At 44.6% G+C, this 17,699-nt stretch overlaps 1 long non-coding RNA gene and 1 pseudogene across 5 annotated transcripts in view; both read left to right on the top strand.

The window, feature by feature from the left end:
• LOC134485541 (polyubiquitin-B-like) overlaps positions 1 to 17,699 on the top strand; it is a 583,854-nt pseudogene that overhangs the window by 151,615 nt on the left and 414,540 nt on the right.
• Positions 2,476 to 17,699, top strand: part of LOC134485556 (uncharacterized) — an 87,094-nt gene continuing 71,870 nt past the window's right edge. For 2 of the 5 annotated variants that reach the window (XR_010063680.1, XR_010063679.1), the window contains exons 1-3: positions 2,476 to 2,836; positions 3,550 to 3,856; positions 15,691 to 16,295. This is a non-coding gene — a long non-coding RNA (uncharacterized LOC134485556). Of the gene's footprint in view, positions 2,837 to 3,549; positions 15,147 to 15,690; positions 16,296 to 17,699 lie in introns of all 5 variants that reach the window. The other 3 variants (XR_010063683.1, XR_010063681.1, XR_010063682.1) reach the window with 3 other exon arrangements.

The following is a 17,699-nucleotide window of genomic DNA, read 5'->3' as shown; positions in this document are numbered from 1 at the left end:
TACGTTGCAAAGTAAAAATGCCATTGAGTCAGTACAATTTGCAGTTGAAGGTAGAAGTCTAGAGACAAGACAAAACTGGGTTTAAAGATAAGCTTTGACATATACCAGTCACGTGACAGTAATCACTTAAAAAACAAACAAACAAACAAACAAACAAACCAAAAAAAACAAACACTCTTCAAGTTTAGTTTCCTTAGCACAGTGTTCTCCTGATTTGGTTATCTATTTATGTCCAGCAACTCTTCTCAAATGAAATGCCTTAAGACAACACATATTTAGTAATTCTCAGGGTCATTATGAATTAAGAATGTGTTATGGCTTAAATGAGGCCCTTGCTTCAAGGGTCTATCACATGGCTGCAACCAAAGTCAACCATGGTTGTGGTGCTATCTCAAAACTCCAGAAGCTCATTTACAGGTCTCTTGGCAGAGTTTGGGTCTTGCTGGCTGGTGACCAGAGGCTCTCTGGAGTTCTTTACTATGTGTTGCCCTCCTAAGGCAGTATATAGCTTCCTCAGAACCAGTGGAGATATGGTGTTGACTGGCAAGACAGAAAGGCCATTGAAGTGAATTCTGATCACTATGGCCCCATTCTGTTGGTCAGAATTCACAAGCTAGCCTACCCTTCTCAGGTTGGCAGGGGTGGGTTGTTGGAGAGTAGGAGTGCATGGGAGGATGGGCATTTATACAAGAAAGAGAACACTAGGAAATCAAGCTGTGGGGATTCCATCTTTGATTTTGGTTTGCCTCTAATTTGTAGGCTAGACCTCCAGTCAATGTTAGAGCTATTGTTCTGCTGAATGGAGGGACGCTGAGCCAGTGTAGGGAGCGGCTAAAGATGGCGCCAACATCCGGTGGTCGTTTGTGGTAAACACCTACAGCGCATGTGTTGGCAGACCCCCAGCACCTACAAGGCCAGGGTGATATTCATGCTAAATAGGTATTTCATGCTCCACCAATCCCCAGTGGACAAATTTACAGCCACAGCCTGTCTTGTATTAAAGGCGAGTGCCTTTGTTCCCCGGGGTCCCTGTATCATCAATAAGGTGTTCCTGCAATAAAGGCTGATTGAGAAGGATCCAACTTTGTTGTGTCTTCCTTGCCAGTCGAGGTGGGCGCGACAGAGGAGAAATGTTGAGCCAGAGGCAGAATGTACGGTGGGTGGAAGAGTAAATAAGTTTAAATAAATAACTAAGTGTAAATAATTTGGACAAGTCAAATTGCCTCCTGCCTCTGAGACACCATTTTGTCCTCAGCAAAATGTAAATACTTGGTCACAGGGGGGCAAATGAGGCAAAAAAAAGTGCAAGCTTCAGTTTGTTTTCTGAGGGAGAAAACGTAGCTCTCTTCAGCTTGCAGGGACAAACTGCTCTGGGCCTTTTCTGCTGTGTTGATTAGGAGTTTGTCAGTCTGGTATCTTCAAGGATTTTAGTATTTGGCCCCTTGGAGCCAAATATTAAAGAAATATATGAAATAATATGTAAATAATTAAGAATTACATGGCTGGGAAAAACACAATGAGAAAGCTGGTTTTAGGAGTCCTTTAAAGTATGTCTAAGGCTTTTTTAAAAACTACCTTTGCTTCTAAGGATCCCGTGGCGGGTGGGCCTAGCTGAGAGAAAATTGGCTATACGTGGGAAACTTCACGCTCCTGATAATAAAATGGTAATAAAATCTCATCCGGCTCCCAGGCTTAGAGCAGAGGGGATGTTTATGGTGGAGGGGGTTCCCCAACACAGGTGCACCTCACAGGTTGTGAGGTTTCCAGCCCTACAGGGCAGCTGGGGTTATGGACTCTGTGGCCTCCTGCTAGGGCAGTTCCTTCACTTTGGGAGAAAACACTCTGTTGTCCAGCCCTGGCGCCAGGCAGCTTCACTCCAGGCTCCAATTGAATGGTGTCACACAAAGTGGGATTCACAGTCTGAGCTGGGGTGGTTTGTCCCAGGGAAGGTAAAGAGCTGGGGAGGACATTTCAGAGGGTGGCAGTGTCCTCCCAAAGGTTAGCCAGGGATTGGGGATAGAACTTGGGAGTCAGCCTTTCACAAAGGCATGCTTCTCAGCAGGAAATGTGGGTGGGGCTGAGCAGTCCCCTGATAGAGACAAAGCTTCTTTGAATCTTTATCAGAAGGCCTGGCCTCTTGTGAGAGGGGTACCTGGGATGACAGGGCAGGGAGAAAACTCCAGTGTGTAATCTCATTACCCTCCCTCGCTCTGCCAACCTAGAGCGCACAGTCGCTTAGAGCCTACAGCTGCCCGCGCACTGAGTGTCCCTCCAGCCCAGGAGATCACCTCCTGCAGCGTCATTACCCATACTGGAGAGTCGTGGGTAGCCCAGGAGTACTTGGGACAGCCCAGACCAGATCCGGCCAACAGTCTCACCTTCCCGGGCTGGCTGCTCCACCAAACTAGAACAGTCTTAGGAAACCTAATGAGAACCAGTTGTAGTGGCCACAGGCATACTTTCTCAGAGTCTCTGATTGGTCAGTGGCTGAGAGCTGTAGCCAATCAGCGCGGTTTTGGGGTCCGCATTGCGGACCAAAGGTCCGAGTGGGCATCTGGCGGGCACAGTGGCCTGCAGAGACTCGAGGTGTGGAGGGCAGAGCCAGGGAGGAATGAGCATGTCTTGGGACCCCACAGCCAGGCGCCATCACCGCCTATCGCTGCTCCTGGTGCTCATGCTGCTGTCAGGAACCGGGGCTCTGTGTCCTGTGGAGCTCTTTCCTTACGGGGAGTTGTGGGGAGATCGGCTGCCACGGGAGGGCGACGTTGAAAGCTCCCCGGCTGTGAAGCCAGCAATACCTCTATGCTTCTATGGTGTCCAGTTCAGCACCCTCTATGTAAGTTCAGCTCCCAGAGGTGCGTGGCTTGGTGTGGGGTTGTAGTTTCTTCCCAGGGTGTGGAGCAACTAACCTCAACGTTTAACTGTCATCGCCGCTGGGGACCGGGCTTAGCGGTGGCTCTGCAGCTTCTTGATCCCTACTGTGGAGGAATAAGGATCATTTCAAGGGAGAGTTGGAACCGTCCCCCTCTACTTCGACTTCCCTGGCTGGAAGATGAAGTTGAATCTGCTAGTGCGGTTTGTGTTTAGGGGCGGTGGGAGGCTGTGCACGCAGGCATAGCAATCTAATTAAGGACACGGCGCCCAAGGTGTGCAGTGGTGGAGAAAGATGAGCAGGTTCAAGAGTGGCCGCACCTGTGGGTCGCAGTGCACTTGAGCACTGTCGCCAAAGTTGAGTTTGTTACCCTGGATGTGTCTCAACCTGCAAAGAGGAGGGAGTCTTCTTGACTCGAGTAGAACTCGGACCGTAGGTGAATTCGACTGGTGTTTGCCCACCACCAGTTTGAGCGACCACCGTTTTGCCCTTTAAAAATGTTTATGTGGGGAGGGATTCACGTGCTACCTCATGCAGAGCAGAGAACAACCAGTTTTTTTTTTTTTTTTTTTTTTTTATCCCACCGTCTGTCGGGTCCTAAAACTCAAGTCATCAGGTTTGAGAGCAGAGTGCCCTTACCTGCTGAACTGTATCACCGCCCTGTGGTCTTATTGTAGGTGGGCACCAATGGCATCATCTCCACCCAGGACTTACCCAGGGAGACTTAACATGTCATTGATGATTTTCCTACTGACTTCCCATCCATCGCCCCATTCCTGGCTGACATCCAGTGGAGTCACAGCAGTGGCCGGATCCTGTATGGGGGACACCTCCTGGACTGTGCTGAGTCTGGCTGCTTGCTACCTGTGCACAGGCTTCCCGCTGACCGGGTCCAGCTTCCCCACTACCAACTTCTTCCTGGCCACCTGGGAGCAAGTGGACTCCTAGGAGGAGGACAGGCTTGGGGCTGCATGGTCTGGAGAGGTAAGGGAGGGGTACCCTGCAGCTGAATAAACAGAAGGGTTGGGCTTGAACAGGAAACTAAGACATTGGCTAAGAGGCATTCCCTTGATTCCGCTCCTCAACACTAAGAAAATTGCTTAGTAAAATTAGGGACTAAGGTGCAGATACCAAAGACTCTGAGGGAACTTAAGGCACTTTACAGGTTTTTTTTTTTTCTTTTTTCTGGAATCACCTATAAGTACACAAATATTTCTAATGATATGTTCATCAAAAAATTAAAAATTTGGGAAATTTAAAAAGGAACAACTTTTTTTTTTTTTTTTGTATGAGCTGGGTGTGGTGTCACTCACCTTCAATCCCAGCAGAGTCAGAGAGGCAAACAGATCTCTGTGAGTTCTAGGCGAGCCTGGTCTACAAAGTGAGTTCCAGGAAAAAATACAGAGGAACCCTGTCTGGAGAAACCAAAAATAACCCGTAGGTTCGTGTGTACATTTCTAGTTATTTCTTTAATATGTTGCCGTTGACAACAGTGGGTAAACAGTGCCCATATTACTGTTTCACTTGCTAGTTCTGCTGTTTAGTATGCTCTGGTCAGTGTATTTCTGTAACATTTATTACAACCGTATAAAATCTCACCCTTCCTAGTGGTCATTAACGTTGCTCCCGTGACGTTTTTTACTATAATTAATACTATAAAATGATTTATAATGTTTTTATTTTATTCGTGTGTGTGTGTGTGTGTGTGTGTGTGTGTCTTTCTCTGTGTCTGCTTGTTGGTAGGGCCAGAAGAGGGCTTGGGCCCCCTGAAGCTGGAGTTGTTACATACAGGCAGTTATGAACTGCTTGACTGACAATGGATACAGAGATTTGAGCTAGCATGCTGAAAGGACTACTAGGTGCTAAGCCACCTCTTCAAAGCCAACACTTTTTAAAGTGTCAAAACACTACACAGCCTTAGCTGACATCACAGGAGAGTGAGCAAGCATGCCATGAACTTCTTAGTAAGTTCCTTGTAGCTTTCTCCACATTGCCTTTGTAACAGTTTACATACTTCTGTCTGCAGGAGCCTGCTTTGCAGTCTCCCTGGAGAAAACACCAACTCTGCTCTGGCTTTGGTCTTGGCAACATGTGAAGCGGGTATGGGTGGGTGAGGGTAAATGGCCTCATTCCTCCTGTAGGTAGAGACAGAGTCCTCTTGTGAAATTCCACCTGGGTGTAAAATGCCATAGACCTGGAGCAAATCTGTGTTTGCTTTAACTCCCCTAGTGCCTCTGAGCTACAGAAGTGATGTCTTCCCTAAGAGCTTGCCCATTGTTCCTGTGTTTGTTGTGTGAACTTAAAGGAAGAGACATGTTTTCCTAAAACCTGCACCAGCAGAGATGGAGAAATTGTTTTAAGTTTCAGTTTCTTACTTGACAGGTTAACATCCAGTTTTGTTTACTGACTAGCCTTGTAATGCCTTGGGTTTGACATCTCAACTACAGTTCAACAGAATACCTTCAACTCAAACACTGCCACCTTGGCACAGGCCAGCCAGCTAGAGGGCTAGAGAAGACAGTCCCCACTGTTAAGTTTCATTCGCTCAGTCATTCATTCATACATTCTTTTTAAAACGTTTATCTAATATCATGTATAACAAGCTTATAGTGGAAAAAAATAAACTTTTCTAATACAAGCAACTAGGTCGCCAATTCTAATATTTATATTTTCTTACAGTCTTTTTAAAACTTGTTAATTTATGAGTGAGAGTGTGGGTGTGCATGCACATGTGTGCATATGCATGTGTGAACGAGAGGTCAACTTTAAATGTCTTTGCTTGGGAGACATCTTGTCTTTCTACTCAGGGTCTCTCTGGGACCTGGGGCTCCCCAGTTAGGCTAGGCTTGCTGGCCAGTGAGCCCTAGGGATCTGCTTGTTTTTCTCTCCAGGGCAGAGATTACAAGTGTGCTGCCACGACCTGCTTTTGATCTGGGTGCTGCCATTCAAATCAGGACTTCATGCACACACAGCAAGCACTTCATAGGCTGTGCTGCCTTCCCAGCTTCTCCTGTAATGTTAAAAAAAATCTATGTCACAGGGTTAGGGTTAGGAGCTAGGGTTTAGGGTTAGGAGTAAGGGGTTAGGGTTAGGGTTATATATGCAGAGAGTCATATATATCATATATAATCTCTATCTGAACATAGTTGATATTTGTTAATTCAGAAACTACTTTTACACATTTTCCTTATATCGGCACTGAAATAGACATAGACTCTAAGCGGAATGCTCTTACTCTGAATGGCCTCTCTTACATTTAGTAGGAACACTATTGATAACCTTTTCTTGTGGTAATATGGTAGACTCTCCAGCTAGAGCTTCCTCCTAACCCATCTTGATTCATGGATTCCATTAGCGTAGGTTTCAGTGAGCAAGCAATTTCTCCAGGATAGAAGGCAGAGCATGTATCAGCCTGTGCGCTGGAGGTTAATGTACTAGGGGCATGGCAGGCACAGTGTCTTTCAGAAGAGCAGGGTTCTGGGATCTGATGCAGGAGCACTCAAGGGTAGAGACGTTGTCCCCTCTGAGGACTGCAATTGGTTCCTGGAAGTAGGCAGCCTTGAACGATTTGAAGTGGGGAGTCTGACGTTTATGTTGTTCCTTTTGTTTTGCTTTTGATCCCCCCACCCCCCATGCATCTCAGGTTGGCCTCAAACCTCATAATGGAGGATGATCTTGAATCTCTGATCCTTTTGACCTGACTGACCTGTGCTGAGATAGTGGGTGTGCAGCATCACACCCTACCCATTTGTTGGGAACTGAACCGAGAGTGCAGGCTGACCAGGCACTCTACTAGCTGAGCCACAGTCTTTCTGGTGACCTTAGTTAGTAAGGGTCGAAGGGCAAACTACTTAGACAACTGTTAAATAGTCTGTTTGTTCACACCATCAGACTTCTCTTTAAATTTTTAAAATTGTGTTTATGCACATGGGTCATATGCCTACACACGGTTGCATGCAGTGCCCATGGAATACCCTGGACCGGAGTACCTGCAGTTGTGAGCTGTCATGTGAGTGCTGGGAAATGAACATGGGTCCTCTGGAAGAAGAGCCAATGATCTCAACCAGGGAGCCATCCCTCTGCCCCCCTCTCCTTACCTTCTTGCAGGAGTGTTTTATACTGTCTTCTCGACACAGTCCCACAGGATAAGTACAGTAATAACTGTTTATATCACAGAAGAGAAAATAACTTCCAAATCTGACTTAAGTGAGGCAAAGTCACCTTAGAAGACATACTTTTCCCCTTTCTTACACTTTTCATGCAAGACACATTTTCTTTTTTTTTTTAATTAACTTGAGTATTTCTTATATACATTTCGAGTGTTATTCCCTTTCCCGGTTTCCAGGCAAACATCCCCTCCCCCCTCCTCTTCTTTATGGGTGTTCCCCTCCTCACTCTCCCCCCATTGACGCCCTCCCCCCAACAATCTAGTTCACTGGGGGTTCAGTCTTAGCAGGACCCAGGGCTTCTCCTTCCACTGGTGCTCTTACTAGGATATTCATTGCTACAAGACCCATTTTCTGTACACGAATCATATAAGTAGTTACAGTAACAATCGCTGCACTTTTTCTGAAGACATCTAATAAATAAGGTTAGCGTTTTAGTGTTCATTGTGGCTTTGGTGCTAGGACAGTTCTTGGAGCCATATTCAAAGGAACTGTGAACTGGAGTGAAGTTGCTGTGAAGGATGCTTCTGATGATAACCTCACTATGAAATTACTGTTCTGCTGCTCCCAAGGAAAATTCAGCTGAATTAGCTAGCCTCTTGCAACAGAAAAAACAAACAAACAAACCAAAAAGAAAAATTAGAGCAAGGAGCATTTGCACTGAGGCTCCGGGGTCTTGAGGCTGCGGTGGGTCCCAAGTGTTTTAGTGTTTATTTGACATGAAGGTTACAGCCCCAGAGAGATGAGTTTACTACTTAGGATTCTCATTTCAGTAGCAACATTTCATTAGAAACAGTCGTTGACAGTTTCCTTTTGGTGTCCATGCATGCGGTACCTGTGTCTCTGTGTGTGCCTGCACATGTGTAAGCACGTGCAGGCGCACACAGACATTCATGCATGGCTCACATTTGTGTGGAGATGCATGTGTGTGCAGACCATAGAAGAACTCTGAGGGTCATTCCTTAGGCACTATCCACCTTTTAAAAATTATTTATTTGTTCTGCTTACATGTGCATGCTTAGACACTGCGGTAGTCACAGCACAACTTCAGAGTCAACTCTCTGCTAATCCCCCTTGATGGGGCCTGAGAATTGAGCTCTGGTCATCAGGCTTCCGAGGTAAGTGTCTTTAACCTGCTGAGCACTCTATCCAGCTCCCTTTCAAATCATTTCCAGGCACACCTCCCTCTCACCCAGTACTCAGCAGCTAAGCCAGGATTGATTGCTGGGTGATGAGGCTTGCAGAGTTGCCTTCCTTCTTATGGGACTACAGATCTGGGACTGACAGACACCATGACTGTTTTTGTTCAGTGTGTATTCATTCTAGGGATCAAACTCAGGTGCTTATGCTTGAATAGCAACTCCTCACACTGAACCATATTCCCAGCTCTTCCTTCAATTTTGCAGTTCTGGGACTTGAACACAAGTCCTCATGAAGGTTAGCTAAGTAAGTCCTTCATGAATGAGCAACACCTATAGGCACAGTAATTCTTACATTACACCTTCCAGGTACTTGTGAAGTCAGGAACAAGGCAGAAAACACTTGCAGCAGTGGTCTTGGAAAACACAATCCCTCAGTCTTCATTTTCTAAGCTGTAGATTGACATGGTAGTGCTGACTTTTTAGGGTTGTCATGAGAATTAACCAAGGCCATGTGTTGTTCCTGCCATGTAACGATCTTGTGGTAGAACTCCTTTATGTAAGGACTTTGTTGTTTTATTTCATTTTATTCTCTCTCTCTGTGTGCATGTATGTGTACGTATATGTTTACATGCTACATGTGAATATGTATGTCTACGTATGGTCAGTGTGTATGTAAATAATCTATGTTTATGCTGTATATGAAATTGTGTGTCTGCATGTTCCTGATGTGTATGTATGTCTGCATTTGTGCATTATGTGTGTGTTTGTACATGTTTGTGTGTGATGTGTGTGTCTGTGTATGGTTTATGTGTATGATGTGTGTATGTGCATGATGTGTGTGATTGTATATGTGTATAAATATGTGTATGTGACGTGTTTGTCTGTGTATGGTATGTGTGTATGATGTGTGTATGTGCATGATATATGTGCTTGTGTGTGTCTGTATGGTGTGTTTATATGCATATGGTGTGTGCATGTTGTGTGTGAGTATGTGGTGTTTGTATGGTATGTGAATACTGCATTGAGGCCACTTGTGTGTGCATGATATATATGTGGGGTGTGTGTATGGTATGTGTGTAGGACATGTATGGTATGTGGTTTTGTATGATTTCTGTGTGCACGTAGCAGGGTGCACATGCAGAGATTGGGAAGAGATCCTTCCAGTACCAGTTCTCTCTTTTTACATGGGTTCCTGGAACTGAAGTCGGATTTCAAGGCAAGGGATTTATTTACCTTTCGAGCCTTCTCTGGCCCTCTTTATAAGTACTTTTTAAGTGGAGGGTTTTCCAAATTACTGTTTTGGGTTTTTTCCCCTTTGTTTTTCTTATCTTTTTGTAGGGGAATTCGGTGGGGAAAATTATGTAGCTTTCTTGTTTTTTAACTTTTCCAAACATCCATATTGTTCTTCAGATATTGCCATAAGCTGAATGGGCTTCAGGACTTGTTCCATTCGATGAGGTTTTGAGCATAAGATGTGTTTTCAATTACTCCTGTGGAAGGTTCTTCTGAATACTTTGAAGACCCTGGGATTGAACTCTTGCTTTGATAGATTTTATTTTATTTTTGAGGTAGATTTTGGCACACACCAATCTCCTTTGCCTGGAAGATTCTGTGATCTCTACATAGTTTTCTTACATCTGTTATAGTAATATTAATATTAGTCACTGGAAATGATATCAGAGGAATAATATCTTTACAGTGTGAAATATTTCTGCTCTCTTCATTCCCTCCAGGATGTTCACATTGGGTGTGACAGAGTGTTCTACCTGGCATGCAAGAATGGCATGGTGCAACTGCATTACTAAAATGAACAAATGTACATTTAGTTAACATGAGATTTCTTAAACTGTCACTTCATAGAGCAAAGAGGTTATGGCCGGAAGATCTGAGTAAGGATGGGTACCGTTTTTTGTTGTTGTTTGTGTTGTTAGGGTTGTTGTTGTTGTTGTCGTCGTCGTCGTCGTTGCTCTGTGTGTTTTTGGTGTCAGGGGAAGGCTGTTGTGTTCTCACTGGGGAGGAGGGTGTTATCTAGAACTCAGTTAGATAGTATGTCGAACGTTTTTGTTGATGAGGAATTTCATTTGGGTTGGAAGGACCACAGGAATGGAAACTGAGTGTGAGTGGTAGGAGAGCTTGCCCTAGTCTGGGCTGCATCCTGGGAGAGGGATGGGAGCGTGGAAATTGCTTCAGAAAAGGATGGAAATATTGTATCTGTAGCCAGGAAGCAGAGAAAGATGGGTGTTGTTTCTAAGCTTTCTTTCTTCTTTGTATGCAGTGCAAGCCTGAGCCCAGGGAATGGTGGTGTCTATATTTAGGGTGGGTCTTCCCTCCTTAATTAATCTAATCAAGATACTTTATCAGAGACATGCCTGGTGACTGTTTCCTGGATGGTTATAGAGAGCATCACAGCTGGTCCCTGGATGCTTTAACATGGAATGGTGTGTGTTGAGTTGGTGCAGAGGTGACAGTTGTTGATCAAGAACTTTGGATTTAGCTGGAGCTTTTAATTTTTGGAGCTAGAGTCCACAGAAACAGTACGTGTGCAATTTACCACATGTCAGTGAAGACAGCGAGGATAGAGAATAACTAGATATATGAAAATGGGTTGAAGAAAAGTGCTTAGGAGTCCTTGAAGACTACATATGAAGGAGGATACACTATGCCATCATGAAAACATTAGGCATTCTCTTAACTCTGCAGTACAGGGGTGAATTTGGAATACCCCAAGCACATCAGTGTCCCCATGGGAATGGGGAAAAAGTAACATACAACCAAACATTGGAGGACAGAATCAGTGGCCTTACTCCTCCAGAGAATGTGTCCTTAAGGAAGACTGAGCATTGAACTTTGTCCCCCGGGAAGGAATCACCTCATTTCTTATTTTGTTATCATTTTGGTAAGGCTGAATAGACAAACCCCTTGTTGTAAAGATGTCATTCTGCTGGTTGATGTTTTACCCTTGTTGGATGGTATGTTTGAGAAGCCTTCTGGTTTTCTGTCTGAACAGGAAACTGGAGACCTTGCAGCTGGGCAACTCTGACCTGATCCTCTTTGTACTGCTCCCCAACCTGTTGAGAGCTCCTCTCCTAGCTGGCACTCTCTCTTTCTCTTTGGGGAGGTTGGGAGGTCATGACTCTTGTACAGGTTTTGGCAGTGCAACTGAGGGCTTACCTTCAGAACCGGTGTGGAGGATTCTTGGAAAACGTGTCTCTGGGAATGTGAGGGCCTTTCCCTTTGGAAGAGTCAGACAGAGGGGGTCTATAAGGAGGGGCTCTTCAGGGCCTATGAAGTGGCCTCTTAGTGATTCTGTGTGGAAGTCTGTAGCCCTGACAAGGGGTTCATGTGTGGCAGATTTCAAGCAGCTCAACTCTTCCTTAATGTACTTTGGGATCATAAATTATCTTAAAAGGAAGTCTTCGTTGTTTTCTCCTCTGTTATTTGCCTCTTTTTTAGGGGATGAGGAAATTAAAAAGTCTCCATCTGAAGTGAGTGCTTCGCCAAAAGGTGACACAGAAAAGACATAGAGCAAGTGCTGATCTCCAGGTTAAAGTCAGGCTCTCCCATCACAGCCTCCTCACTTCTTCCCAGACCTCCTCCCCACTGCCTTCTGATCTCCACATGTAGACAGCCCTTATCATATGGAATTTCTCAAATTTAGTACCTTGGTTCTCTCGTATCTTGTGAAGTTGATTGTGGCAACCATACCAGGAGCCTCCACAGTTGGTTATTTAAGGATGGGATTATTAGTTCGGTTTTTTATCTCCTACTTGAACATTGTTGTGACTGAAATAAAGCTTTGGCAGCCTCTGGCCCTACCCTGACTGATGATGGATGATGCATGCTCTTCATGTTCCTGAGTTGGAAACTTAGAGGTTTTGACGTTTCTGGGGAGGGTCAAGCCACGCAAATGACATACTTGAGGACTACAGCTGCAACAAATGTAGAATGTGGGGACTGAATTCATGAACTTTTTTTTGAAAAACAAGGAAGGTAAGCAGACTCTTCCATTTAGAGAATACAGAGGAGCTACAGAGTTTTTTTTTTCTTGAAGCCATATTAATATCTGCATTTCTTTGTCTTATTACCCAAACCTCAAAGCTGTACTTTAGCATTACCTGTCAGAAAGGTAAAAGTAACATTTGAGATGTTCTAGAACAAGGCAGAAAAAAACACAAGAACACATTCCTTCCTTGTATTCAGTTTCGAGGTTCTTGCTGTGTCAGTTTGTCTTGTTTAGCAAAATGAAGAGGTAATGATACCAATAAGTGATTTCTTTTTCTTCTTGTCATCCACCTTCTTTATAAAGCGAGTATTCATAAGAGAAATGTCTCCCCAGTTCCCTATTAAGTTGTAAAGCATATATGATCTAGTGAGAGAAGCCAACTACAGAGTCTAAGACAGTGGATCATCCCTTAACTAATTCTTTGGTGGAAGAAGGTGGTAATGGCAGAAAAGGTCCCTTTGAAACTCAGTAAATGAAATATCAGGGAGTAATTGCACAGTCACCCTGGTGTTAATTCAGACTCCAACTCTCATTTGGTCTGCTTTGGCTCCCACAGTGTTTCTCTTCATTCATTGGCTGCCACTGTGATGCTACCCTACCCCACTCTGATGTCCTGGACACTTTCCTTTTTCTGTGGCCTCTGCCACCATGTCTGTCCCCAGTCACTCTACTAAAATTCCAGTCCAGGCTGTTTCTCTCTCCTATAATTCAGGCTCTTGGGGCCTAGTTTTTTGGCTCTGTCCTGACTGCAGCATCAAACATAATGTGGTTTAGCGTGTACCCAACCCCGATGAATTAATATTCAGGCGGGTTAGTGAGTGGAGGCCAAAGCCAAATCAGACAACCAACAGGAGCCAAATACATACTGGAAAACCAACATAGTGGATGCCGAAGGATGGAAGGGGTTCCACAGGGAATCATAGTCCTCGACCCCCAGGAGGCAGTGCTTGTTGGTTAGGATTTTCTTGGTGCAGGGAAATATGGACACAGCATCAAAGCACTTAGTAGGAGTGGGGACCCTTAAACACTGTGTAGAGGGCTTAGTGGAGCTGAGCCTGGGAAGGGAGATTGGGTCAGAGCAGGTGTCCTGGAATGGCTTGTTTGGTAGAGTTCAGATGACTGTCTATTGCAGGGGATGAGCTGTTGGGTCTGGCTGGCTTCCACCATTAATCATTGCCTGAACTTAAGCAAGCCCCTGGGTCTTTTTCTTCATCTGCAATGTGACAAGATAACTCTCGTTGTAAAGAGATTGAAAGGGAAAGGGAGTTTGGCTGTGAAATAAGTAAGGATGCCTTTTGATCAGCTGCTTCCTGACTGAGTATTGCTTGCCATAGGCAATGGGTGGATGCATAGATGGATGGATGCATGTCTTGCTGGAGGCACGGATGTTGGATTCATGGATGCATGGATGGATGCATGGCTGGATGGCTGGATGCATGCTGGCTGGATGCATAAATGGATGGATGGATGCATGCATAGATGGATGGATGCATGGCTTGCTGGATGCATGCTGGATGGATGCATAGATGGATGGATGAATAGATGGATGTATAGATGGATGGATGCATGGATGTTGGATGCATGGATGGATAGATGGATGCATAGATGGATGTATGGCTTGCTGGATGCATGGATGGATGGATGCATGGATGGATGATGCATAGATGGATGGATGCATGGGTGGGTGCATGCATGGATGCTAATATGATATATGGATGTGAAAGCTGTTCAGACACAAAATAAAAACTGAGGGTATAGGAATGAGCAAGTCAATTTTGTTCCTTGTCCAGAACTCTCAAAAGAGTTTGGACTGGAGAAGCTTACAACCTTACCACTTTTAAATACACTGTTATAATGTTATTTGTTGAGAATTTCATACATTGATACAGTATATTTCAGTATATCCACTTGAATAATCCCTTGAATACAGAGAAGCCTACTCATGAGTGAGGGGCCACCACTGCAGTATGGTCCACTCACTAGGGACCATACCCCTAAACAAAACCCTCCCCGAGCAGTTCTCAAGTGACAGAATCTTCTCAGCTGCAGGCAGGGGCTTCAGTGCCCTACCACATCTGTGCGGGAATGTTGAGTGGTTTGCTCTTCTGCTGGACACCAACTGCACTGAGTTTGTAAGTTCAACGACCATATCATGAGAATATGTCATTGTTTTGATCCAACTCCTTCCGACCTTTGGCTCTTAAACTCTTTCCACCTCTTTTCTTTCCAATATTCCCTGAGCCTTGAGGTAACTTGATACGGTGGGAGCTTCTGTGGCTGAGCTCTCCACAGAGAGTTCATTCTCAATACTCGGACTAGTTACGAATGTGTATTAACTACCATCCACTGTATGAAGATGCTCCCCCAATGACCACTGAGAGCTGTGTTAATCTTTGAGCTTGTAACTGGTATAGTTGGATACTATATATCCATTTAAGAAAATAGTAGTTATGGTTCACTCCCAGGGCTTATGAGCCTCTCTGCCATGGTTTCCTGTCCAGATTTACAATGCCAGGCAAAAGTTTCCTCTTGTAGTGCAGACCTTGAATCCACCCAGAAAATGATTGGTGATCCTCAATGCATTCCTGCCATTTATGGAGCACCCATGAGTACATCTTGCCAGGGCTTTTGTTATGTAGCCCTGAGTAGTCACAGTGGAGTGAGAATAGTCTGCATAGCAACTTCTAGCATCATAAAGCTAGCAGGGGTGGAAGCTTCCTGCTAAGTACTGTGCAGGCAGGTCTGTGTGATTTCTTCAAGTTCTTTGACCTACTTGTGTGGTGTCATCAGCTATAGGATCTTACCATCACATTCTGATGGGTAGCCCTGAGCAATGAGAATTGACAACTCTGGTATCATCTCTGTGACATCCTCGACCAACAACTTGAGAGCAAGGTGTCCTACATCTAGCTCTGGACTTTGTAGCCAATGGAAGGAGAATTACTCACCTTGTAACATTCATTGTAAGTTGGCAAGTAGCTTTTCATATGGCTTTTGTATTTTAATGTTCATGGACGTTTTATCTACTTGTATGTCTGTGTGAGGCTGTCAGAAGTCCTGCAACTGAAGTTACAAGCAGGGGTGAGTTACCATGGGCGAGTAGGTGCTGGGAATTGAACCCAGGACCTCTGGAAGATCAGCCTGTGCCCTAACTGTCCGTCTCTCTGGCCCTTCATATGGCTTTTTCAAATATCCTTAGTGTTAGTTAGTTCTTCTTCATCCTCTTCCCTGCAATCCTAAAGATTTTAAACCAGTGTTTCATTTATGCATTATTTAACTATTGATCTAAATTGGTAGAAAAGATTAAAAAAAACACATGGTTTACAAATTTTTATTTGTAATTTGAAGAGGGGATTCTAAAGGCGATTATGTTCAAAACCAACATGGGGAAATCCTCAAAAGGGTCTGGCCTCCGCCTCCTTTTTAGAACACCTTACCTGTGTTCTGATTTTCTTCTTTTGTTTATTTCTTTGCTTAAGGGTGTCTGCAATTTCTTTTTGTCCACAGGTGAACACGTTCCCGGCCGTTCTGGCATCCGAAGAATGTGATTCCTATGCCCTCTTTCTCTATCCTCCCAATGGTCTTCAGTTTTTGGAACTCACCCCAAAGAATCCTACAGTGTCCAGCCGCAGCTTCCTGCTAAGGTGGGATTCTGCCAAGGGGAAGCAGATGATGTGAAGAGAAAAGCCCTGTATTTCAGCCTGACTAACAGTGAGCAGTCGGTGAAGAATCTCTACCAGTGAATAATGTGGAGTGTGTGACTGTGCTATGCACTGGAAGGACATTTAGGAGGGACACTATCTCTAGTGGCCAGAAACCATTTGATAATAACCTCTGGTGGGTTCTAAGAAAGGCGCTGGTTGAAAACCAAGAGCTAAGCTGGACCTCTGGAGCTTCAGGCTGTCCAAGATTTAAAAGATTCTTTCTTTATCCTGCACTATCGGTCAGGCATAGAAACCAGAAACAGCAGTGATTATATGTTTTTGCAGAACTACTGGGGCTTGCTGTGAAAATATTGTTCTTGGGGCTACATAAAAATATCCAGTCATAACTAACTGCCTCAGTGGACGCTTTTCTGGAGAGGAGGCATCATGATTCAGTCTTTCAAACAGGTATTGTTAAGGATTAAATTATGAGTTCTATAATGGAGGGGGGAGGTAGATGAGGCTTTTAGTTGTCTCAGCGTTCTCCTGGCACCATCACCAGAAATCATGCTGACTGGTTTACTCACAGCGTTACCAGAGACAAATCCATTTCTTAGTCTCCCCAGTGGGTTATTTTGCTAGTGCTGCAATAGGCGATTCCGCAGGTATCTGTCCAGTTGGTGCTCCTAAGAGACTATAGACTTCAGGTGGGCTCTTTTGTCTTTGTATTTTGCAATACTATCTTAGCCCACAGTAGTTACTTTGTGGCTTCCCATAGTTGCTTCTCAGTCAAACTAGATCATGGGCAGATAGAGTGACAGAGCAAAAATTTGCCGATCACTTTATCTGCAGAGCATTGTGATAAAACCCTTGCAGATATTATCTTAATTAAAACTCTCTCAACTTATAGGCGGTAAGTATAACTATCTTCCCAGTTTTACCAATAGTCTTACCGAAATTATGAAAGGTGCTTATGTCAGAGTCAAATGACCGAGCCATAGTCAATACACCTCTGACGTATGGATACAGGGGTGATCTCTTATGCAGAGTAGATAGGGTGTTTCTTACTTGGATTTCATGTTACCTGGTTGTGTGTATTTTGGTTCATTTTATCAGTCACTCCGGTTACAGCTCACTCTGCCCCTCTCCTGCAATTTTGATATTTCTGGAAAGCATCAAAGGAGACAATGAAGAACCAGAGTGAATGGATGACAGTGTTTGTGTGTGTGTGTGTGTGTGTGTGTGTGTGTGTGTGTGTTAGCGAGCGTGCGAGTGTGTCCATGGGCGTGCATGTGTGTGTGAGCACCTGTATGAAGGCCTTTATGGCTCTAGTAGGGAAACACAACTTTCTCCTCACATGCTTTTTGCACACACATGAACAAGCACAGACACACGGGCACACACATACACACGCACAGCAACTTCTCATGGCTATGCAGGTACCAATTCTCATTCTAATACTCTGTGATTCTTGGTCCTTCCCAGATTCTGTTGGTGTCCAGGGGCTTTGCCTTTAAAAATCATAGTATTTCAAGCACTCAGCCTTATTTCCAAGGGTTCTACATACAAGTGTCCCCTCCTGTTCTGTGATCCATACCGGGTCTTGGTCTCCATCTCACCCTAGTCTGTGTAGTCTAGACTCTAGAACAGACTTAGCAGTTGGCCTCTATCCTTTCTCCTCTAACCTCTTACCCTCTAGCTTAAAGACTCTCTCTCCCCAGGTTGTACCTAGAGTCCCTTGGAAGGAGGGCTGAGTGCTTGAAATACTACAATTTTTAAGACACAGGCGTGTGCCAGAAAGGAGCAGTGTGAGACATGACCAGAGTGATTGACAAATTTGGTGTGCCTCATGCTTAATAAAATGAGACAAAC

This window comes from Rattus norvegicus, chromosome 2 (genome assembly GCF_036323735.1).
Source record: "Rattus norvegicus strain BN/NHsdMcwi chromosome 2, GRCr8, whole genome shotgun sequence".
Taxonomy (NCBI): domain Eukaryota; kingdom Metazoa; phylum Chordata; class Mammalia; order Rodentia; family Muridae; genus Rattus; species Rattus norvegicus.
The sequence above is the reverse complement of the archived record's forward strand: the minus strand, read 5'-3'. Positions and strand labels throughout refer to the sequence as shown.